This window comes from Zootoca vivipara, chromosome 9, assembly GCF_963506605.1.
Source record: "Zootoca vivipara chromosome 9, rZooViv1.1, whole genome shotgun sequence".
Taxonomy (NCBI): domain Eukaryota; kingdom Metazoa; phylum Chordata; class Lepidosauria; order Squamata; family Lacertidae; genus Zootoca; species Zootoca vivipara.
The window spans coordinates 12,070,174-12,095,678 of record NC_083284.1 but is presented as its reverse complement, the minus strand read 5'-3'; positions in this window follow the sequence as shown (position 1 = coordinate 12,095,678).

Below are 25,505 nucleotides of genomic sequence, written 5' to 3'. Positions count from 1 at the left end.
TTGAACCTTAGGCATTGAACCTAAGACATTCTAGAAGCAAAGCATGTCTTCTGCCCCACGGCCTTCCATTGACACCTGTGGATCTTATTAATAACATTTGACTGGGGTGGGGTGTGATATATATTTATACTGCCTTCTACACAGATCCCCCAAATTAGAAGAACTGGCCTCACTTCATCCATCTAGAAATTGTTCTATCCAGCGTGCACAAACAAACGCACAAAGGGCAGCAGACTTTCCACGCAGAAAAACAGAGAGAGATCCGGTCACACGACAGAAATGTCTCTTACATGCAATTCTCTATAAATAGCAGCAGGTGGAGTGAGATGAAAGTTTGGAAGCCAACTCCAAAACACCCGATTGGCTGAAAAGTTGTTTCTGACAGCTGCATGCTGGAATTTAAAAGATGTCTGGGCGCAGCAGGAACTTTTGCTGACAACTGGAGCCAGATGTGTGCACAGATAGTGCTGGATTTAAAAATGCTTTCCCTCGTTAAAGTTGCATCCACTGTTGCGCAATCTCAGCTTCAGTGTGTTGGTCCTGCCCCATTCTGGTGAGATACCCAGCAAAGCAAGGGGAGGTCAACAGAGTCCTTGTGGCAGCGGTGGCTCAGTTGTGCATTTGCACACAGCTGTTTAGGTATCCTCTGCTTCCAAACTTACGGATACTCTTTGTCCGTTTTGTACCCATGCAAATAGGTCTGAGAAGAGGAAGCCCGGGATCTGATGAGATAGCAGCTGCTAGCAATAAGAGAGGTGACGGAGAGTAGAGATTGGCAATGACAAACACATGACAGCAAAAAGAGAGTGGCAAACCTCAAAATGGTACTGGAAGGGGGGCGGGAGATGTAGAACTTTAATAATACGGTAAAATGTCCAAAGCTTTCTTTGCTCCAGACATAGGCTCCATCTGTACTATACATTGGGACATAGGTGGCGCTGTGGTCTAAACCACTGAGCCTCTTGGGCTTGCCAATCAGAAGTTTGGCGGTTCGAATCCCCGCGACAGGGTTAGCTCCCAGCCCCCATCCCAACTCCTGCCAACCTAGAAGTTTGAAAGCATGCCAGTGCAAGTAGATAAATAGGTACCGGTGAAGCAGGAAGGTAAACGACGTTTCCATGAGCTCTGGTTTCTGTCACGGTGTTTTGTTGTGCCAGAAGTGGATTAGTCATGCTGTCCACATGACCTGGGAAGCTGTCCGTGGACAAACACAGGCTGCCTCGGCCTGAAAGTGAGACGAGCATCGCAACCCCATAGTCACCTCTGACTGGACTTAACCGTCCAGGGGTCCTTTACCTTTTACATTTAAAGCAGTATCATACCACATTAGACAGTCATACCTCCAAAGAATTCTGGGAATTGTAGTTTGTTAAGGGTTCTGGAGCTTGTTAGGAGACCCAGTTTTCCCTCACAGAGCTACAATTCTCAGAGCGGTTTAACAATCAATTCCTCTTGCCAGGGAACTCTGTGAATTGTTGTTGTTGTTTAGTCGTGTCCGACTCTTCGTGACCCCATGGACCATAGCACGCCAGGCACTCCTGTCTTCCACTGCCTCCCACAGTTTGGTCAAACTCATGTTCGTAGCATCGAGAACACTGTCCAACCATCTTGTCCTCTGTCGTCCCCTTCTCCTAGTGCCCTCAATCTTTCCCAACATCAGGGTCTTTTCCAAGGATTCTTCTCTTCTCATGAGGTGGCCAAAGTATTGGAGCCTCAGTTTCAGGATCCAGTGAGCACTCAGGGCTGATTTCCTTAAGATTGGATAGGTTTGATCTTCTTGCAGTCCATGGGACTCTCAAGAGTCTCCTCCAGCACCATAATTCAAAAGCATCAATTCTTCTTTATGGTCAGCCTTCTTCATCAGCCTTCTCAGAGCGGTTTAACAATCGATTCCTCTTGCCAGGGAACTCTGCGAATTGTAGCTTGGGGAATACCTTGAGATCATCACCCTTGCTTTTGAAGCCCTTGCTTTTGTGCTTTTTGAAGCCCTTGCTTTTGTGCTGCCTCCAGTGGAGGTCCACAGGATGCTGAGAAGGACATCGTACCCATTTATGAAATGTTCTTCCAAGGAAGGCCTGTTTGGCACCAACCTTGCCATCATTTTGGTACCTCGAAAGACATTTTTGTTTTCCTGGGCAAATGCAGCACCAGTGTTATGCTTTTGTACTGTTAAATTCTGTATGCATGTGTTGTGTTGTGTTGTTGTGTTGTGTACACACACACACACCCATCCTTTGGTTGCAAATTGCTTAAGGTCATGTTCTTTTTTTAGTGGAAAGCAATACATAAATTTAAGAAACCTAAGCCTAAATTGCCAGGTTGGGTGCCTCATTCTTCCATGCCTGCCTGCACCTATTTGCTCTCATCCAGTATAAACCTTGCAAGAGCTTTACATGCAGGGAGGGTTCCTGTGCCCACAATCTGCATATCAGGAAGGAAGTCAATAGGTAAAGCATTCTGAATCTCCATTGTAGGGAAGCGCTTCATCCGTTGAATTCCTGCCTGCTGCCGATGAAAGCACAGGACACCCGCTGCTCTCAAGGTTGCAAACGCATTTCCATGCCTTAGTGAAGTCGTCGCAAGTTTGGCTGGAGTGGCTTGTTTGTGTTTTGCTTTGCATTTTTGTGCAATTAAACTAATAAGCAGATTTTTTTTGTGGCAAAGCAGCTTTGTGATTTAGAAGCAGCGTAATTAGTTCACGCTCCTCGCAAACATCTGCTAACATCCTCTTTTCAAGATACTGTTTACAGATCAGATGTATTCATCATCGTTCAAGAGCTGCATCCTGTGAGATGTGGTACACATTTAAATGAGGATCTCAGAGAAAAGAGAAGATTTAAGAGACTAGGTAGGAGCTGCTGGAGGGATGTGGTGTCACTGTGTTCATTGGGATGGGTGAGATGTCAGGGAAGTCGCTGTGGTGTGCCCACAACAGTGGAGCCAATCTGGTGTGGGATGTGATACACAAGTAGCAGTCAAGTACAGCATTCCTTGTTTGCCTAGAGTGGACAGGCAAAGGGGATGTTTGTTCCAGCCAGTTGAAAACTTCCTGTTTCCTCCTGGCCTGGAGCATCCTTCCTCTTGCATGTGACTATCACCGCCTCCGGCGGACTTCTCGGAGCAGCACCGCGCCATGAGCGGAGGAGGAGGCAGCCATGGCCGTCATAGGGCTTAGTGGCTGGTTGCGCTCCGCCAGTGCCCCTGAGAGGCTGTCGCCCTGGCACAACGCACCACTAGGCCCTATGGGAAAGACGCCTCTGCATACCTGCCAAGTTGCTGTCGGAGAAATAAGGGCCAGGGCCAGAAGTAGCAGACCGGAAGTAGCGCTGCCGCCATTTTGGAACTGGGCGGAGCATGCTCAGAAATGACTTTTGATGCTGCTTTGCCCAGTTCCAAAATGGCCACCGCGCCAGAAGTCGCACTGCAGCCATTTTGGAACTGGGCAGAGCAGCATCAAAAGTCGCTTCTGAGCATGCTCCGCCCAGTTCCAAAATGGCCGCCGCGCCAGAATAAACCGGGGAAAAACAAAAAAATCAGTTTTTTCAGATAGGAACAGCTGGAAAAACAGGGATTTCCCGGCGAATACGGGAGACTTGGCAGCTATGCGCCTCTGACTGCCTCATACTTATTGACAAGCACAGCAACCCTGATGGCAGGAGCTACAATTCCCATAGTGGTTTAAAACAATTAATCCCTCTTCTCAGGGAACTTTGGGAATGGTAGCTCCGGTGGGGGCGGGGGAAGGGTCTCCTAACAAATCTCAGTACCCTTAATAAACGACAGTTCCCAGGATTCTTGGGGGGGGAAAAACCATGATGGGAAAGTGGTATCAAAGTGATTTAAATTTACAGTGTGGATGTGGGGGGGATACACAACTCCACGTCCAGCTCAGCCAAAGGTCTGGGTGAATGAATAAATGTGTTTTATCTGGTACTGAAGGCCCACCAGGGCCAGTCAAATCTGTGAGGGGAGGATATTCCACAACCATGCAGGTATTGAGAAAGCCCTCTCATACCTGCAAGTCCACCTTTCCCCATATATGCCAGCTTGACCGCCTCCATCTGTGGAACTGGCAGCGCTACAGGTACCACATGATACCTGTTCTGTGCTTGTAATAAATAAATATTTTAGTGTGGTGGTATGTACACAGCGGGTGGTATGCGGGTTAAACCACTGAGCCTAGGGCTTGCTGATCAGAAGGTCGGTGGTTCGAATCCCTGTGAATGGGTGAGCTCCCGTTGCTCAGTCCCAGCTCCTGCCAACCTAGCAGTTCGAAAGCACCCCCAAAAGTGCAAGTAGATAAATAGGTACTGCTCCGGCGGGAAGGTAAACGGCATTTCCGTGCGCTGCTCTGGTTTGCCAGAAGCGGCTTAGCCATGCTGGCCACCATAGCTGCCAAGTACCCCGTTTTTCCCGGGAAACCCCCATTTTTACTTACCTTTTCCCGGTGGTCCCCCGTATCACCTCGTCTCCTGTTTTTCTCTGTTATTTTCTCCTGCCGGCGGCCATTTTTTTCTTTCCGATTTGCCCTTCTATGGGCACCAAAAATGGCCACCGCCGGCTTCAAAAGTCGCATCTATGCTTGCCCGGAAGGTATGCACTTCCTGACATGCGTACAAGTGACTTTTGAAGCCGGTGGTGGCCATTTTTGGTGCCCATAGAAGGGCAAAGCGACACTGGAAGTTACGTCGTCGCAACTTCTGGTGTCACATGGCTGCCGGTCCCGGATTCTGCAGTCCAGGACTTGGAAGGTAAGCTGGCCACATGACCCAGAAGCTGTACGCCGGCTCCCTCGGCCAGTAAAGCAAGATGAGTGCCGCAACCCCAAAGTCGTTTGCGACTGGACCTAATGGTCAGGGGTCCCTTTACTTTATGTACACTTTGCAACTTATCTGCCTATTGACATCATACAGGCACCTCTTCTATACCCTTCGGTGCCTCCTAAAAACATTTTTGTTTTGCCAAGCCTACCCAGAGGCATGTCGTATATTTAATCTATTTTTAGTTTATTGCTGGGTTTTTAAAAAAACGTGTTAAATAGTTGTTTTAAACTGTTTTTACTGATACTTTTATTGTCTTATTCTCCTTGTAAACAACGCTGAGAGTTTTTAAAATAAAGATCACAATCACACAGTATATAATTTTTTATGAAATAAATAAAATAAATACATAATGCCATACCCTTTGCATGTATGGTGCTGTTAAGAGGGTGCCCCTACTTGACTGTAAAGTCTGGGCAGGTGAATATGGAAACAGGCAATCCATAGTTTTGTGGGTGTTCTGGTTTCATTGGTCCAAGGTGGCAGAGATTCTCCTTCTGTACTCAAGGAGTCATAGTACATAGGAATACATGTTGTAAAATCAAAATGGATGAGAGGCTAGGACTGCAACAGGCTCTGCATCTAAGATTCAGGGGCAATCTATTTTTTGCAGGCCTTCTCCAGTTTCCCCCACCTCTCCTAAGCCTGCACGTTTGCTGTGACTTTAGCACAATGCACACTCCTAAATGCCCCCACGCCCCCACACTCCTGTCAGAATTTCTCTGCTCAGATGGGATGTAGTGCATGGAAGTGGGGAGTCCTAGTGTTCTGGGGAGAATTAATATGCACTGTCTCCACAAAATGGAAATGAAGGCATAACACGTTTATTTCCATGGTATGTGAGACAGACGTTTCTCCATGTGTTAGGTTGTGCTTCTGCAGTATACCCTGGTTATCGCTTGTTGTTGAGTTTTCGTTGTTTCCCCCTTGCCCCGCCCACTCTCATATTTGATGCCCATTCTCTTTTCTCTTGTCCTCAAGGAGTAGACTCGACCTTTGCAAAATGAAAGCTGGGGGTCCAAGGAAGCTTAATTTTGCATCCTCTAACCACATCCTGTGCTATTCTGCACTTTCTTGGAATTGTGCCATCCACAGAGTTTACATATACCACATTTGTGTTGAGCCACCTCCTACTTGTTGCATTTGTTCCTATATTAGAAGCACACTCTGGGCCTACGTCTGTTGGCTTATGGTGTGCCAACTGGGCCATCTTTGTTAAGTATAGTAACTCAGCTCACTGAAATTGTAAATGCTTGTATGCATTGCTATGTGTTTAAATTCGATTGGTCGGTAACTGAATTCTAGAGAGTTCTCTAGGTAGTTGTCATGTGATTGGCTAACGTCGGTCACCTGGGAGGTGATGTAGTGAAGGAGAGACTCCATTTTATGTGAAGCAAGTTGACTGTGTTTTAGAATCCACTCTGAACAGAGTGTTGGAGTGCTTCTTCTCTGCTTGAAAGAAAGAGAACGAAGCTGCAGAAGAAAGTAGAAGTGGAGATGCAAGGCATGGTCTAACTGAGATCCAGACAACTGAGTGTTGACCTCTGGAAAGAGAGGAAATGATACAGTTGTTTGGAAGTTAGAAGAAGAGACTGTAAGCCCATGCTTGAAGAAGCATGTGACTGTAAATATTATGTTTTAATTCACCTGTAGCTATACATTTCTGCAAATAAAGTTTTTGAATGTTAAAGTCTGGACATTGGTTTAATTTCCAAAGAAGGGTGTCAACTCAAGGTTAGTTGTCTACATTGCTTTGTCTGCTCAAGAATCCCTATACACCACAGAGTATTCTGTAGCACATTGTAAGCCCAGGATGGCCTATGCTAGTGTGACCAATGGTCAAGGGGTGGGGGTGGGAATTGTACTCCAGCCATGCCTGTAGACACACTGTAACTCTAAAGCACATTCAAAACACATTCTTTCCCTTGATTAATTCTTGGCATTTAAATTTACCCCTTACAATGTTACAATTTGCAGGAGCCTTTAACAAAATACAGTGCCCAGAATTCTTTGAGGGAAAGAACGTGCATCAAATGTGCTTTGAAGGTACAGTATAATGTATAGGGAGGCCTAAATATGGAGGGCTGCAGAGAGCAATGGACAGTAGAGTGGAGTTATACAGTTGACCTCTGGCCAACTGAGTCATTGCTGCATACCAGAATGGAGAGGGGGTGCTGTTCTGGCAGAGCTACTCCGGTGCTCCTGCCTGCATGTTTGCACCATGCTGACCTTGTCTCTCCCCCTTCATGTTCTGGTACAGAGCCATAGCTGCCAAGTCTCCCGCCGAAAAATGCGGGATCAGCAGCAGGGGCGTACCCAGGATAAAAATTAGGGGGGCAAGGGGCGGGGGCAAGGGGCGGGAGGGGCCACAGTGGGAATGTGGACGGGGCTACGTTGCCTGCGCCGCCCCGGTCTTCCGAGGAGGCGGCCCCAGGCTCCCACTCCCGGCGCAAAGCTCCAGAGGCGCGCGGGGGATGCGAGCCTGTGGCTGCCTCCTCCGCGCCTCCCCGGTCTTCCGAGGAGGCGGCCCCAGGCTCCCGCTCCCGGCGCGAAGCTCCAGAGGCGTGAGGGGAATGCGAGCCTGTGGCTGCCTCCTCCGCTTACGCTCCCCACTCCTGCTTAGCGCTCCTCTGCTTACGCTCCCCACGCGCCTCTGGAGCTTCGCGCTGGAAGCGGGAGCCTGGGGTTGCCGTGCCTGCACCCCTCAGCCTTTTGCTTCTAGGGGGGCAATTGCCCCCTCCTGCCCCCCTGCCTACGCCCATGATCAGCAGCGGCATGGCACCAGAAGTCACTTCTACGCAACATGCGTAGAAGTGACTTCCGGTGCCGCGCTACCCATGTATGGGCACCGGAACCAGGTGGCACCAGGACCCAAAATTGAGCCTCCCTGGCAGGTAGGAAATCCGGGGGATTTAGGGGATTTTTTTCAATCTGGGCTGCCAGCGGGAGACGGTTTAAAATACGGGGGTTTCCTGCAAAAAACGGGAGACTTGGCAGCTATGTACACAGCAGCGACTCAGCTGATGGGAGATCAGGTGAGCCATGAACAGGGCCGGCCCTAAGGCAAGGCTGGGTGGCGCAATGCACCAGGGCGCCGGACTGCCAGGGGGGTGCCGCGCTGGGAAACGAGGCCAGGGGGGCGCCGGAGGGATCTTCGCACCACGGCGCCAGGGTGCTAGATATGCTTAAGACGGCCCTGGCTACGAGGCCCTTGTGAGATATTTGCCATGCAGTCAAACCAACAATGCATGTTTGCTAGATAGGCAGTGATAGGAGCTGAAGCTCACAAGGTTTTTTCCCCCAGTAGTTTTGCTAGAGAGAACTCTGAGAGTCATTCCCACTGGGCCCTGACAGGGGGGGGGCATAGCCATATATACCGGTAATCCCCTCACCTGGCTGGGCACTTCCTCTTTGCTCTTTGCTTTTCTGCTTCTTTTCACTCTCCACCTCACCAGCAAGCCAGGAATGTGAGAACAATAGGCTAAGCCTGAGACTCCATCTTAAACTAGACATAAGTATGCCTTTGCAACTGAATTACCATTTTAAGCTTGTCTGAACAAAGGTGCTGTATCTGTTACTCTTCGACAAATGTTACTTTTACCTTTTACAAAGCTGTTCATGTGATTATTGTTTTAAGGAGAAGAAAAGGGGGAAATACCAGGAGAATCCAGCCTGGATTACTTAAAAGGCTAAAACTAGCCTATCTAAGCTTCCTTTAAGCTGCACTCTGCTGAACTCACAAATGTGAGGAAGGAAGGATAATATCTAATAAGCAAAGGGACGCGGGTGGTGCTGTGGTCTAAACCACTGAGCCTCTTGGGCTTGCCGATCAGGTCGTCAGCGGTTCGAATCCCCGCAATGGAGTGAGCTCCCGTTGCTCTGTCCCAGCTCCTGCCAACCTAGCAGTTCGAAAGCACGTCAAAGTGCAAGTAGATAAATAGGTACTGCTGTGGCAGGAAGGTAAACGGTGTTTCTGTGTGCTCTGGTTTCTGTCACGGTGTTTCGTTGTGCCAGAAGCGGTTAAGTCATGCTGGCCACATCACCCGGAAAACTGTCTTGGCCTGAAAGTGAGAAGAGCGCTGCAACCCCATACAGTGGTACCTCAGTTTATGAACACAATTGGTTCCGGAAGTTTGTTCATAAACTGAAGCATTCATAGACGGTCCACGGAGTAAGCGTTCATAAACTGAAGCGAACTTTCCCAGTGAAAGTAATGGAAAGTGGATTAATCCGTTCCAGACGGGTCCACGGAGTACTCAACCCAAAGCGTACTTAACCCGAAGCATGGGTGTAATTGGTTCCAGAAGTCTGTTCATAAACTGAAACGAACTTTCCCATTGAAAGTAATGAAAAGTGAATTAATCCGTTCCAGATGGGTCCGCGGCGTTCGTAAACCGAAAATTTGTAAACCAAGGTGTTCATAAACTGAGGTTCCACTGTAGTCGCCTTTGACTGGACTTAACCGTCCAGGGGTCCTTTACCTTTACCTTTTACCTATCTAATAAACTAATAAATCATCTCCTAGCATCTATACACACCCCTACAGACAGACCTACCACACTGACTGCTACTGACTGCAGATTCCCCATCTTTATCCTGCAGCAAACAGTCAATTCGCACAGAGCTCTAGCTGAGAGTATTCAGCTTCATCGTTGCTGCATGTGAACGAGTGGTGCAAGATTGGCACATGCCCAGCATTTCATGTGGCTGCACACTGCAGGGAAGGATCAGTAGTGATGAGCTGTCTTCTGGGAAGCTTTTCTGACACCCCCGATCTTTTTATTGAGAAGCCCCCAATAAGTTTCTGAAGAAGCATGGAGGGTCTCCAAAACACAGTTGGAAACAACTGAGCTAAGTGATGACGTCATTGATTGGGCTCCCCCTAGGAATGCAAGACTTGCAATACAGGATACCTCCTAGTTAACCGGCCCCTGATTGCAGCAGCAATGACCCAAAGTGGAATAAGCCACACCAGAAAAAGGACATTGCCACAGCTCTACTGTAGTTAGGAAGCATCATAATCAGATACAGGAAATTGGCACATCTGCTTTTCAGGCTGTTGCTCCAACTGTGTTGCTGAATGTGCACCCTGGCAAGACGATGCCACTCGATGTGCTCAGCAAAGATGTCTCTGCATAAATATTTACATAATTTTCTCCAAGCAGTAGTGCTAGAAGCAGTTGTTTTTAACACTTCTCTTCCCATGTGCAATTTTCTCTCCCCTCCCCTGTTCCTGAGAAAGAATAACTGACTTGACATTCCAATGTTTGCCTTCTCTCCTGTTCTCTCACTTTCACTCCTCCCTCCCTCCCTGGAAGAATGCCCTCCCTGTTAATCAAACATTGGTTACAGTGGAACCTCGGTTTATGAACACCTCGGTTTACGAATTTTCGGTTTACGAACGCCGCAGACCCATCTGGAACGGATTAATTCACTTTCCATTACTTTCAATGGGAAAGTTCGCTTCAGTTTATGAACGCTTCAGATTATGAACAGACTTTCGGAACCAATTACACCCATGCTTCAGGTTAAGTACGCTTCAGGTTGAGTACTCCGCGGACCCGTCTGGAACGGATTAATCCACTTTCCATTACTTTCAATGGGAAAGTTCGCTTCAGTTTATGAACAGACTTCCAGAACCAATTGTGTTCATTAACCGAGGTACCACTGTAATTCTTAACTGGGATACTTTCGAGTAAAACTCCAGGCAGTTCTGTACTGTATGCAGCAAACATGATTTCTGCACATACACTGTACAGCAGTATACACTTCAGCAGCAGGGATGAAGTTAGGGGTGCCAGAGCCCTGCCTCCTCCTTCCCAAAGCCGGACGCCTCCTTACCCACCTTTAGGAAGGCAGTCCGAGGTCTGGGAGTGGGGGGAGCCAAATCTGGGCCCCACACAGGGTGCCATAGTACCCAGGTCCACCATTGTCAGCTGTGTGCACGACATGTCCCATACCGTTACAAAAGTTGGGGTGCCTCCCCCTCTCTCTGCCAAGAATCCATGGGGGTTCCAGGCACTCACCCAAAGTCTGTGTTCCTTTGGAGAATCAAAACACAGCGGAGACTGTCGTAGCTTTAAGAAATAAGGTTTATTCACTTATTTATGCCTTCAGTCTGCATGGAAGGAGGAAAGATCTTATAGCATCAGATCTTACAGGGATGGGTGTGCTCAGGATTCCTGAATTTCAGGGGGTTGGACTAGATGACCCTCATCTAGATGACCCACACAGTTCTATTATTCTATGATTATTTCAGCCTTCTCCATCCTGATGCCCTCTAGATGTTTCGGACCACATTTCCCATCAGGGCATGATAACTGAAGCTGATGGGAGTTGCAACCTCAAAACCTCTGGAGGGCACCAGGTGTGAAACAGCGGGATTAGTATATAAGGCAGTGATGGGCAACTATTTGAGCTTGGTGTGTCAAAATTCACCAAAAGCTGAGCATAACTCGGGTGGTGTGTCACTTCGAGAGAAAAAAACCACAATTTTGCGATATTTATAGTTTGAATAACAAAAATGTATAATTGTTTCCCCTTAAAAAAAGGAAAAGGGGGAGAAAAAAATTATTAAAGTTTTTTTTAATTTTTTTATAAAAAGTATTTAAAAAGGGAAAAAATAAGGCAAAACCCAGAGGTCTTTCCCAGTGGCACTGTGGGGTCAGGCTTTCCTCCAACGGGTCTGCTGCTGGGGAGGTGGGCTCGGATTGGGCCTGTGCCTCCTCGTGGCCGTCTTCAGCCTACCTCTCCCCTCAGTCGGCTATGCTTGCGCGGCGGCGGGGCAACAGGGAAGGGGTTTCAGCTTACTTGGGTGTCTCTTCCCTCTTCCCGGGATGGCAGCGAGGCGGTGGCGGCAGCGAGGCTGGGGTTCTTCTCCCTCCTCCAAGGGCCCCCTCCTCTCCCTTGAGACGGGGGCGACGGGGACAGCAACGGAGCGAGTGGACCCCTGTTCTCCTTTGCCTTGTTTTTCCTTCTTTTCTCTCTCTCCTTTCTGCGGGGACAGCGGCAGCTTCCTTTTTCCTCCTCTGGCCTCCGGAGTGCCTCGAGGCCGCCTGTCAGGTTTGCAGGGTGGGGGTGGGGTCCAGCAGCTCCCCGGTTGCTGCACTGGTGATGCCCAGTATCCAGGCGGTGGCGGGGTCGTTTTGGTGGCTTGGGAGCCTGTCCGGCAGCTCCTGCAGCGCTGGTCACTTTCAGGAGCTCCGCGGCTTGATGCCGACCACCATCTTGCCTCGCCGGAAGTCCACAAAGCCCCCAGAGATGCATCGCCTGTGGCATTCCGCCACTGGCCGGAAGTGAGGTCTCGGCATGTGGCCGCGTGTCACCAAAAATGGCTATGCGTGTCAGTGCTGACACACGTGTCATTGGTTTGCCATCACTGATATAAGGCGATGCCAGTATTCCAGGCCGTCAGTTTGCACAATCTATAGAAGCTTTCTGTATCACCTCCCTCCCTCCCAATCCATTTCTTCAAGCAGGCTTTAACATGTAGAGAACTTCCCCACCTCCAAATCTGATGAATTAACGAGACGTTCTCTGCATAGATACATTTTTTAATCATCCACGTAAACACTGCTTGGTGGGGAAGTTGAAAACTTGCATAAGCCCCAACTGATTTTTCTAGGCAGATATTCATTACCTGCCATATTTCTGAAACTCCAGTATGACTTATCTTTCAAACTCTTTTCCTTAGGGCTCGCATTTCCTCTTGGGGGATACAAATATATTTTCCTCCTCTGTAGGTTTATTTTCCAGACTTTTTGGAATGCTGTTTGTCTTTTTAAAAATAGGTTCTTTTTGTTGTTGTTGGAAGATTTTAGGCAATTTTTTTTTAAAAAAAAAATCTAACAACACTATCCCTAAGGGTGCTTACTCAAAAGTAAACTCTACTGAGATCAACAGGATTTCTCTACTTAGTCACTAGAAGGTGTATGACTACTGCTTTTGCGTAAGATCGCTTTAAGTCATTTGGTTGCCCCAATAATAAAAAAGGCTTAATCTGTCCTATATTACTCAACTGCTCTGTCATATATTACTCAACATGTCTATCCCTGTTCCCTTTCACCTCCAAACGGCAGGATAAGCAGGATGATACCAAAACATGCTGTTGTGGACAGCCACGTGGTGGATTAGGGTTGCCAAGTTTTCAAACAGCTCTCGTAGCTTTTTCCTCAATGCAATGGGAATACTCCATAACACTCCCCATATGAACCGACCCAGACCCTATCCTCACCCGAGGCCCTTCTTCATGTGCCTCCTCCGCGAGAGGTCTGGAGGGTGGCAACATGAGAACGGGCCTTTTCTGTGGTGGCTCCCTGGTTGTGGAATGCTCTCCCCAGAGAAGCTCGCCTGGCGCTTTTGTTACATATCTTTAGGCACCCGGCAAAAACATTCTTGTTCTCCCAGGCTAATTGAACAATCTATATAGCCTGTTAAACTGTGTGTGGAGGTATTGTTTTGTTCATTATCATGGTATACCCCCGTTTCCCCGAAAATAAGACACTGCCTTATATCATAGCTGCCAAGTTTTCCCTTTTCTCGCGAGGAAGCCTATTCAGCATAAGGGAAAATCCCTGTAAAAAAGGGATAACTTGGCAGCTATGCTTATATATATATTTTCCTCAAGAAGAAACACTATGGCTTATTTTCAGGGGATGTCTTATTCTTATTACGCGCCCAGCCTCGCCTCTTCCTTGGCGCCCTCCAGAATTGCGCCTATCACTATGTCTTATTTTCGGGGTATGGCTTGTTGTTGTTGTTGTTTTGTTGTTTAGTCGTTTAGTCATGTCCGACTCTTCGTGACCCCATGGACCATAGCACGCCAGGCACTCCTGTCTTCCACTGCCTCCCGCAGTTTGGTCAAACTCATGTTCGTAGCTTTGAGAACACTGTCCAACCATCTCGTCCTCTGTCGTCCCCTTCTCCTAGTGCCCTCAATCTTTCCCAACATCAGGGTCTTTTCCAGGGAGTCTTCTCTTCTTATGAGGTGGCCAAAGTATTGGAGCCTCAGCTTCACAATTTGTCCTTCCAGTGAGCGGGGTATGGCTTATTTGCGCGCGGGGTATGGCTTATATCGTGCAAATGCTTGGAAATCCTGCTACGGCTTATTTTATGGGTATGTCTTATTTTCGTGGAAACAGGGTAGGTACCACTGCGCCGGGAAGGTAAATGGTGTTTCCGTGCGCTCTGGTTTCCGTCATGGTGTTCCGTTGCACCAGAAGCGGTTTAGTCCTGCTGGCCACATGACCCGGGAAGCTGTCCATGGACAAACGCAGGCTGCCTCGGCCTGAAAGCGAGACGAGCATCGCAACCCCATAGTCTCCTTTGTCTGGACTTAACCATCCAGGGGTCCTCTACCTTTTACCGCTCCTGCAGATGATCTCGGGGAACTAGCTGGGATATGAGGGTTCAGGCATTCTGATCTGGAAACCTTGAACCACAGTCGATTGCCAAATTCTCCTGCGCTGTATCTTGTTTCAGAGAACTGAACTGTATCAAAGGATAGGACACCCGCCCCTTTAAAAGCAGTTTGCTAACAACCACACTGAAAGCTTCAAACTTCCTGCCTTGTGAACCTCAGCCATCTCTGCAATATTTTTTTCATGGTATTTCCTTTGCCTCCATATTAGCCACATGTGGTCAACTGAACCCAGATGTGGTATATCACATCCTTGAGAGCGAAGCAAAAATAAAACAACTGTCAAACCTTCAGCTTGGTCATGCAATTTGGGTACTCATTCCTGTGCAGTTGCTGCCACAATGCAGTATCTATGTACATGAGGTGTGAAAAGTCTCTGTCTCACCTCAGCAAGGAGGCCCTCGGCAATTCATTGAGCTTCAGGCTGCCTGAACACCATACATCTAGAGCACATTACTTCCCCCAAAGAATACTGGGAACTGTACAGTGGTTGCCTCGCTTAACGAATGCCCTGCTTAACAAAATTTCCGCTTAACGAAAGGATTTTTCGAGCGGAGGTTGCCTCGCTAGACAAATCCGTTTTACAAAAAATTCGTCTAGAGAATCGCGGTTTCCCATAGGAATGCATTGAAATTCAATTAATGTGTTCCTATGGGCAAAAAAAAAATTCAAAAAAATTCAATGCATTCCTATGGGATTCACTAGATGAATTTTTCGTTATAAGAAAAGACCTGTGGAACGAATTAAATTCATCTAGCGAGGCACCACTGTAGTTTGCCCAACACAGTGCTAAAATTGCCAGCACCCTTAACAAACTTCCCTTCCCAGGATTCCTTGGGATACGTCTATTATGCACTTTAAAAGTATCAACCCATCATGTGGAGATAATAGCAAATATTTACTTTACAGGTAGGAAAGGGAATACCTATCCATTTTGGATTTTATGTTTCTCACTCCCCCCCCCCCAATCTTAGCTTCAGTTCCTCACATTTCAATATCAGTTTGCATTAAAACCAAAACCAAAACCAGTCCTGATGGAAATTCACCAACATTTCAGTGTAAATTTTAATCCCAATGTGCATATGTTTGCATAAAATCCCCCCTAATGTACGCACCTTTTTGCAAAGCAATGCTCCCTGATATAGTGCATTTGTGTGTGCACTACTAGATAAACAGGAATTGACTGAAGAACTGCATTGCAAAAATTTGAAGCAGCGCAAATTTTTGAAAGACGGCTTTGTTTCGGTTTGTTTATAGGCTTGTAATAAGGAGTTATTGAGATAATGTGCATTAAACACTTCCAGAGCTGCTGCCCTGCTCATGGAACAGCTGGTTTGTTTGTTTGTTTGTTCATTTAATGTTGTTGTTTAGTCGTTTAGTCGTGTCCGACTCTTCGTGACTCCATGGACCATAGCACGCCAGGCACTCCTGTCTTCCACTGCCTCTCGCAGTTTGGTCAAACTCATGTTTGTAGCTTCGAGAACACTATCCAACCATCTCGTCCTCTGTCGTCCCCTTCTCCTAGTGCCCTCAACCTTTCCCAACATCAGGGTCTTTTCCAGGGAGTCTTCTCTTCTCATGAGGTGGCCAAAGTATTGGAGCCTCAGCTTCACGATCTGTCCTTCCAGTGAGCGCTCAGGGCTGATTTCCTTCAGAATGGATAGGTTTGATCTTCTTGCAGTCCATGGGACTCTCAAGAGTCTCCTCCAGCACCATAATTCAAAAGCATCAATTCTTCGGCGACCAGCCTTCTTTATGGTCCAGCTCTCACTTCCATACATCACTACTGGGAAAACCATAGCTTTAACTATACGGACCTTTGTCGGCAAGGTGATGTCTCTGCTTTTTAAGATGCTGTCTAGGTTTGTCATTGCTTTTCTCCCGAGAAGAAGGCGTTTGTTTAATATCCCACCTTTTCTCTGAGGAGTTCAAGGTGGTGTACAATCCCCACAAAGTGGTCCAATACCCACAACAACCCTGTGAGGTAGGTTAGGCTAAGGGGCAGAGGCAGGCTCAAGGTTGCCTGGTCAATTTCATGGAGATATGAAGCCTGGAGATTTGAACCATAGTCCAGCTTTCTACACTGGTGATCCAGCAAAAGCAAGCACTAATGGAAGAGGAGGAGAAGCGAGGTTCTCTGATTTCCTCTCACCACTGCACCCCCATGCCACCTCCCACATTGTCTCAACCCAACCCTAGGGTATAGAGTTTCAGGGAGTGCAGAGGCACAGAGGACTGCAATGGAAAGGGGGGCGGAAGAAAACGGTTTCTCCTCTTATGTTACTGCACAGTCCTTTGACCTTGGGCCCCAAGGTGCTGTTGGACCTTAACTCTCATTGTCCCTGGCCATTGGCTAATCTGGCTGTGGATGATGGGAGTTGCGGTCTTAACAACATCTGGGCATCCAAAGTTGAAGAACTGTGCGCTAACTCGGGTTCCCCAAACTAAGGCCCGGGGGCTGAATCCGGCCCAATCGCCTTCTAAATCCGGCCCGCGGACGGTCCGGGAATCAGCATATTTTTGCAAGAATAGAATGTGCCTTTTATTTAAAATGCATCTCTGGGTTATTTGTGAGGCCTGCCTGGTGTTTTTACATGAGTAGATTGTGTGCTTTTATTTAAAATGCATCTCTGGTTTATTTGTGGGGTATAGGAATTCATTCATCTTTTTTCCCCAAAATATATTCCGGCCCCCCACAAGGTCTGAGGGACAGTGAACCGGCCCCCTGCTGAAAAAGTTTGCTGACCCCTGATACTTTAGCTGCATCAAAAGCCATTCTGGATTTCACCCAGGGTATGTTTATTGTGTCCAAAAATTGAAACCAGGCTTGGGAAAAATAGCACCGCATCCTTTCTGACTACTCACCTTCTCGTTCTGTTGTCGGTTAGGACAAATGGTTCCAAAGGGTCCAAAAGAGAAGAATTTAAACAGGAGAGTGTTCAAATCAGTCTTACACCCAGAGAGTGCAATACAGAGGTGTCCTATTTATCTGGACTGTGAATGCTCGCAAAGCGAAGTAAAAACGTATGGTTTCCAGTTGCTCGTTGTGTCTCTGAGATCAATAAGGAGCGGAGTCAAGGTGGCGTGCAAATTCGTGAGAGTGTCAGGAAATGGAGAGGCACCCGTTCAACGGCTGCTTTCCCCTCCTTCCTGGAACTGATCTTATTCACATCCTGGCTCAATACAGTTTCCTTTTCGAGTTAGGACTGGCAGAACAATCCCCAGATTTTGCAGGTTCAGGGAAGAGCCAGCCAGCATTTTTGTTGTGTGGCCAGGAAGGGGAGAGGATGATGCAAACATCAGTTCCTCTAGGAGGAGTTCACACTAGGGGGACAAGCTGCAGGGTTTGTGGGGAGCTAAAGGTATAAGAAGATAAGAGCCATGCTGGATCAGGCCAGTGGACCATCTAGGGCCGCATCCTAACCTCATGGTGGCTAACCAGTTTCCTGTGGGAAGCCCACAAGATGGACATGAGTGCAATAGCACTCTGCTCAGCAGCTGGCATTCAGAAGAATGGGGGAGGCAGAATATAGTCATTGTGACTGGTAATGGGGTTACTACAGGAGTAGCCAGTGTGGCACCCTCTAGATGTTGGTTGACTACAACTCCCAACATCCTTGCTCATTGTCCAACAATGTCACTGTGGCAACCCCCGGGTTTCTCCATAATGATGTTGCTTTAGGGATATTTTCTAGCATTTCTAGATGAAAACAAGTACAAGAGAAGCTCAAAGGTATCTTTTCATGTGGCCAAAGTAGTATCCCCTATTTGTGTACTCATGGGATGGCTTGCATGAAGACACTATCTCCCAGTTTCAGAGTCTGTAAGAGATAGCAGTAATTTTTTTTAAAAAAGATCTCAAACCTCAGCCATTTTCATCAGGATCAACAAGGCAATGATCACAAGGAACTCAGGACATTAAAGCTGCAATAAAAGTGATGGATCGTAAATAACTATAAATGATAAATATACTCTGACGTACCAGAAAACACCAGGGTGGATGGGTGGGCAAATGATAAGTGATGCTTGGCTCATCACTTCAGTTACAAAAACATTGTGTATAAAAGCAGATTTTGAAATCTGTAAAACACAGGAAATGAGTCACTGAGGCTAGTCCTCATGTAATCATTTGATATATTCAGGCTACAGATAATGTCTTTTAAAGTGTTCTGCTAGATGGAAGTGGTTTTCGAACTTTATTCTCAAGAACCCTGAAAGTTCTCAGAAGCTTTGATGGGTTCTCAGTTAATGGTGGACAGCTTGCCACATTTATATTCCTTGCATTTATAATTCAAGGTGGCAGACACGGTCCTCCGCACAGTAACTATGTAGGTAGGTTAGGCTGGGAGTAGATGACCGGCCCATGGCCACCCAAAATGGTCCATTGCTGAGTGGCGATTTGAACTTTGGACTCCCCAGACAGGATCTGATGTTCTGACCACTACATCACATAGGCAGATGGCATAGAATCACAGAATTGCAGATTTGATCTAAGTCAGAGGTAGCCAACATGGTCTTCTCCAGATGTTATTTAACTACAGCTCCCATCATCCCTGACCATTGGCCATGGTGGCTGGGGCTGATGGGAGTTGGAGTCCAACATCTCTAGGGCATCATGTTGACAACCCAATTTAAGTCCTGCTTGCCTCCATTCTAGGCTTCATTCTCAGCAGACTGCTATTGACTTCCTAAAGATGTGGGAGATCCTTCTGCTTCCTCCCCATGTGATTGTGCCCTCAGGTGTGGATTTCTTTGGATGTCTTCTCCAATTTAGGACAGAAGACGCTTCCTTTTACTGAGTCGGATCACTGGTCCATCTAGCCAAGTACAGTTGACCCTGACTGGCAGCAGGAATCTAGAGTTTCAGGCCGGAGTCTCTCTTAGTCCCACCTTACATTTACTGTTTTTAATTAGGTTTTGTAATTTTGGATTATGCGGAATGCTTTATCTGAGTGGATGTAGCAACTGAGTAATTTCGTTGTTCCCGCAAGGGGACAATGAGAATAAATATATCTTATCTTATCTTGGGGACCCAGGTGGCGCTGTGGTTAAAACACTGAGCCTAGGGCTTGCTGATCAGAAGGTCGGCGGTTCGAATCCCTGTGACGGGGTGAGCTCCCGTTGCTTGGTCCCAGCTCCTGCCAACCTAGCAGTTCGAAAGCACGTCAAAATGCAAGTAGATAAATAGGAACCGCTACAGCGGGAAGGTAAACGGCGTTTCCTTGTGCTGCTCTGGTTCGCCAGAAGCGGCTTAGTCATGCTGGCCACATGACCTGGAAGCTATACACCGGCTCCCTCGGGCAATAATGCGAGATGAGCGTGCAACCCCAGAGTTGGTCACAACTGGACCTAATGGTCAGGGGTCCCTTTACCTTTACCTTACCTTACCTTACCTTACCTTACCTTATGATACCAAGGATTGAGCCTCCTTATATCTTTGCTCTGGCATAGCAGATCTGGACGGGCAGACCTTAGCCACACACCAGCTGTTTAAAATCACTTTTCTCCTTGGACCACCCAAAGAAAGTTTCTGGCAACCCAAACACTTGCTCCAAGCATTCTAAAGGCTAGTGGCTCCATTGGAAGGCAGCATGCCTCACTAAACTGTATGTTTCTTGCTTAAATGGCTGCTTTTGCTCATAAGGCGACATCAGGGAAAACAGAAATGATGTGTTTGATCTCACAAGATTGGAATGGTGTTGCGATTGAATCTAACAAGCGCATTGTTTAAAATTCTGTGTGAAGACTTACGGTGTGCCTCCCCGCTCCTTCTTCTTCTTTACTGTCAATTCAGTTTGGGGAAAGAATTTTGTTAGAAGTGTCAAGGAAATGACGGATGTTAAAGATATTGACTCTGCTAGCTTATCACCGGTGAGACTGCTGCTCAATTCTTCTTGTGTTTTATCATGTACGAACAAGCAAGATCTTAATTCAAAGAGCGGAGGAGGTTTAACAAGGGTAAAATAATAATAATGTAAAATTAAATTAAACAATCCGTAAAGCAATATATTTGTCCAAAATAATCCATTGGTGACATTCATCTTAGACTGTCAGGATCTTCTTGAGTTATGTCTCAATGTTCGGACATCGAAGCAGATGAAATTCTGCTAAGAAGTCCTGCCTTTTCATGGAAGCCAAGCAGCTTTGAAAGACGGATTTGCAAAACTTGCAAGAGTGTCATGTAAAAGATGAGCTTCCCTCCCCTTTGGAAATTGTTTTGGCATTCAGAGGCACTGGCTGTCATCCATTACCTTCAGAAAGGTACATTGCTCTTAAGAGACAGTACAGCTGGCCATTGTGGAGGCCTTAGGATATGTTACGGGCAGCAAGTCATTTTGTAGACCTCTGGCCATAGACTCCATTTGAACATATTTTCTTTTTTCTCCCCCCTCTTCTTCCAAATGTATATTATTAGTTTTTAACAGTAACATCATAAATGCAGCTGAGAAAACAAAACAAAACTTGGAGTACAGATTATTGGATTGTCAAGTGCTGAGCAAATGCTGGGATAGCTCAGTCAGTAGAGCGCGGGACTCTTAATCTCAGGGTCATGGGTTCAAGCCCCAAGTTGGGCCAAAGATTCCTGCATTGCAGGGGGTTGGACTAAATGCCCCTCGTGGTCCCTCCCAACGCTATAATTCTATGATCCTAAGAAGAGCCAACAGCATGTGCTTTACCTACTGATTTTCTCTTGAAAAAAATAGCCCCTCACCAGCCGTAAGGCCATTTACCCTTCCATCTTCCAAAGTAATGGAGGTATTGATGGAGTTCTTCCTTCTGGCTGCTCACTACTCTTCCCCTCCACCTTCCTGGCTAGAGTACAGGAGTGAGCAGTTTGCTGTAGCTCATATAAAGACAACTCCGGCAGGAGCCTCAACTTGCAGTTCACACTGGATGGGAAGAGGTTGGCTGTGCCGCAGCATGCAAAAGAAATGGTTGAGATCAGGGCCGACCCGAAGACCTAGTCCTGCTTGGGTTCAGCATAGTGGTGCAAACAGGGCAGGGTTAGAATCATAGAGTTGGAAGAGAACACAAGGGCCATCCAGTCCAACCCCCTGCCAAGCAGGAAACACCATCAAAGCATTCTTGACATACGGCTGTCAAGCCTCCGCTTAAAGACCTCCAAAGTTACTCTGCCGGATGTCACTGCTGGTAACTGAGAGGGAGAAGGACAAAATGCAGGAAGCTCAGTGCAGTGTGGGCATGGCAGGAGGAGTGTCAGATTGGTTCTGCTGCCACACTTGCGCTGCGCTGATCTCCCACTGCCTCCTCAAATCTTAAAAATCTCTTCTGGGGAGCCATGATAGTTAAGGGGTTCATCTGATCTATGTTGAGTAGGTATGCTGCATAAGATCAGTAGCTTGACCCTGAATTTGGTGATTTGGAAGTACGTGCCATTCTATCAAATAGGATTTGCTTCCTGGTAGGCATGCTTCATACATCATACAGTGATGCATGGAAGTGAGAGCTGGATCATACAGAAGGCTGATCGCCGAAGGATTGCTGCTTTTGAATTATGGTGCTGGAGGAGACTCTTGAGAGTCCCGTGGACTGCAAGAAGATCAAACCTATCAATTCTGAAGGAAGTCAGCCCTGAGTGCTCACTGGAAGGACAGATCCTGAAGCTGAGGCTCCAATACTTTGGCCACCTCATGAGAAGAGAAGACTCCCTGGAAAAGACCCTGATGTTGGGAAAGATGGAGGGCACAAGGAGAAGGGGACGACAGAGGACGAGATGGTTGGACAGTGTTCTCAAAGCTACCAACATGAGCCTGACCAAACTGTGGGAGGCAGTGGAAGACAGGAGTGCCTGCCGTGCTCTGGTCCATGGGGTCACGAGGAGTCGGACACAACTAAACAACAACAACAGGCATGCTTAGGACTGCAGCCTCAGAGGATGTTCTTGAGCTTGTTTACACAGAAGTAAGTCCGATCACAATCAGGATGTCTCATTATCAAGTTTTTTTTATAAAAAAAATCAGACTGGGGTAACAAAGCTAAAAAGCTGATTCCAATTGTGCTGAAATTTGACAGGTGGTGGAGGGAAAGGTGCAATAAACTATCACATTCAACTGATTTTTTTGCATCGCGGAACATCTGCTGTACGCTCAAGTCACCAAGAGCCATCTAACATGAAGCAATGCCACATTTTTCTTCCATTCCAGAACAGCTGTATTTCTTGACATGACTTGTTGCTTGTATGTGCAGGGAATTTTAGCCGAGGGCTGTTGTCTTAGTGGGCGCTGAATGGCTAAAACAAATGTGATAATAAGACTAACAACAGATGTTGGGGAGTGGAGCTGCAGCGCTCAACGGTGGACCTTGGCTGCAATCTTACTCCTGGAAAAAGGATTAAAGAAGGCTGTCATCTTCCTCTACTTACGAGGGATAGAGTGGTGGTGGGAGGCTGTATAATTGAAGAATTATGCCAGAGTGGGGCACAGTCACCCTTTTTTCTTCTTCATCGAAATAGTGGTTTGGGTAACAATGAATCGGCAGCTACTAGAATGGCAACACTTTCCGTTTCTAACACGCAGCTGTGATTTATGTCACATCCCCCAAAATGGAGGATGAAAGTAAGGACAAAAAACCCGCCTTCTCCAAATTAGAAGGATATCTATCTGTAATAATAATACAGTGGTACCTTGGTTCTCAAACTTAATCCACTCCAGAAGTACATTCCAAAACCAAAGTGTTCCAAAACCAAGGCACGCTTTCCCATAGAAAGTAATGCAAAATGGATTAATCCGTTCCAGACTTTTAATAACAACCCCCCAAACAGCAATCTAACATAATTTTTACTATCTAACGAGACCATTGATCCATAAAATGAAAGCAATAAACAATGTCCTGCAGTAACACAATCAGTCAGTAGCTGAACTGGGTTCTACACAGTCACACACATACTCACAAAAAGAGCCAGAAAAAGGCAAAATATATAGCAAAAACAGACAGTGTAACACTCAGCTTAACACACAAAATGGAAGCGTGGCACTCAAAACGGAAGAGTAACACTCAAAACGGAGCATGTTCGGCTTCCGAGAAAAGTTTACAAACCGGAACACTTACTTCCGGGTTTGCAGTGTTTGGGTTCCAAGCTGTTTGAGAACCAAGGCGTTTGAGAACCAAGGTATCACTGTAGTAGTAGTAGTAGTAGTAGTAGTAACAACAACAACAACAACAACAACAACAACAACAACAAGACTTTTATTATTTATACCCTGCCCATCTGGCTTGGAAAAGACCCTGTTGTTGGGAACGATTGAGGGCACTAGGAGAAGGGAACGACAGAGGACGAGATGGTTGGACAGTGTTCTCGAAGCTACGAACATGAGTTTGACCAAACTGCGGGAGGCAATGGAAGACAGGAGTGCCTGGCGTGCTATGGTCCATGGGGTCACGAAGAGTCGGACACGACTAAACGACTAAACAACAAAGTCCATCTGGCTGGGTTTCCCCAGACACTCTGGGTGTCTTACAGCACATATAAAAACAGTAAAATGCCAAACATTAAAAACTTCCCGATACAGGGCTGCCTTCAGATGTCTTCTAAAAGTTGTGTAGTTCTTTATCTCCTTGACATCTGATGGGAGGGCTTTCCACAGGGAGGGTGCCACTGCTGAGAAGGCCCTACCGAGACCCCCCCCCCAAAAAAATGATGAAGAGGAAAAGGACTTTGACATTATGCACAGATGCAGAGGTCTGTGTTGTGCACTCTTGAAAATAGCACTTTTCATTTTTTTAAAAAGAAAACCCTGACAATCTCATAAGTAAAATAAGATGGTGGGTATTGTTATTATTTGGACATATTGGCTGCTTGTTACCTAAAAGTTCTCCAAGCTCCCGGACAGCATGTCCTTCAAGTGCCACACCCACATGCTTGAGGTCAGAGGTCAAAAGTGAGGTAGGTGCGGCTCATGGGATTGAGTTGGAATGGGGGCCCCAGGATGGTGGGGGATGTGGGATGGAACACTGGGGCAGACAAGTCACAACAGTTCCTAGAGTGTCCACTAACAGGAACTCACCTGGAGGGACACCTGATTAAGTTCCTGTTCCTCCAGATATGCAGATGAGATGGATTAGCTGGGACAAAAGCCCCTAGCCAGCAGCCATTCTCTCTCTTAGCCTTCTCTCCTTTGATGGGAACACATCTCCAGAGAATCTCCAGTTAGCATGGTTCTCCCTCTTGGCCTGCAGCCAAGAGAGAGACCAAGTGGAGCCTTACTTTACCAAGTAGTCTCCACATGTATATATCTGTAACTTTTCTACGTAAGCCTGCCTTTCTGAGATTATGCTGTTAACTCAGGATGAAACTGTAAGTAAACTCTATCTTATTTTATAAACACTGTGTTGTGTATTTCTTTTAAGAGGGACAAAGGGGACTTTGCCAGGAAGTATAATATTGTACAGGTTTTAGCAAACCTGAACGCACACGCTTTGCTGCGCACAAAAGGGGAATGTCACTCTGCTGATATTGGAAGCTTGCTAACACAAGCTTGGATAGGATCTATCTAATAATATATCCTAATCCACATCCCTAACATTCCCACAGGGGAAAGGGTGTCAAACTATTTCTGCCATGTCAAAGCCATTCCCACCGATGTCACATGTAAGGTTTGCATGACATGATCAGAGGAAGTATAGTGCAATAACTAAAAAAATGTTGCCATAAATGGGAGTCTGGAAAAAATCCCCAGAATAAAGGGTCTGAAATTGCACAAGGGTGTGTGTGTGTGTGTGTGTGTGACGATCATCACAAGCAATCACAGGGGTTGGTGTAGGAAATACTTGTGTGGTTTTACACACTCTTAGGTTTTTACAGCAGCCGTGTGATGGGGACAAAATATGATCGCAAACATTAAAAGAGGGACTGAAATGCAACGACAGAGCATTTGCTTGGCAAGTTCTCAGGACTTTCTATCCTAGGCACTTCTAATTAATGCGCCTCAGACATTTTTGCTTGGAAATGAGCTGGAGTTGAATTGACAGTTTGTTGACAGTACTAGGCTATGGCTTACCACTGGTTCCCCACCCCCACCCCTGCCTCAATATATGTGTTGAGGGGTCTATACTGGGTAGAAATTAGCTTCTGGGCCCAAGTCAAAGTTCTGGCTTCTAACTTTAGAGCCAGAAAAAAGGAGAGAAGAAAGCCTTTGCGAAGGACTCAGTTCAGCAACCAGCCACTATTGTGCTTAGATAATTCAACTACTGGTAGGCCCAGCCAGACACAGGTTCAATCCCCAGTCTGCCACAAAATTTGCTGGGTG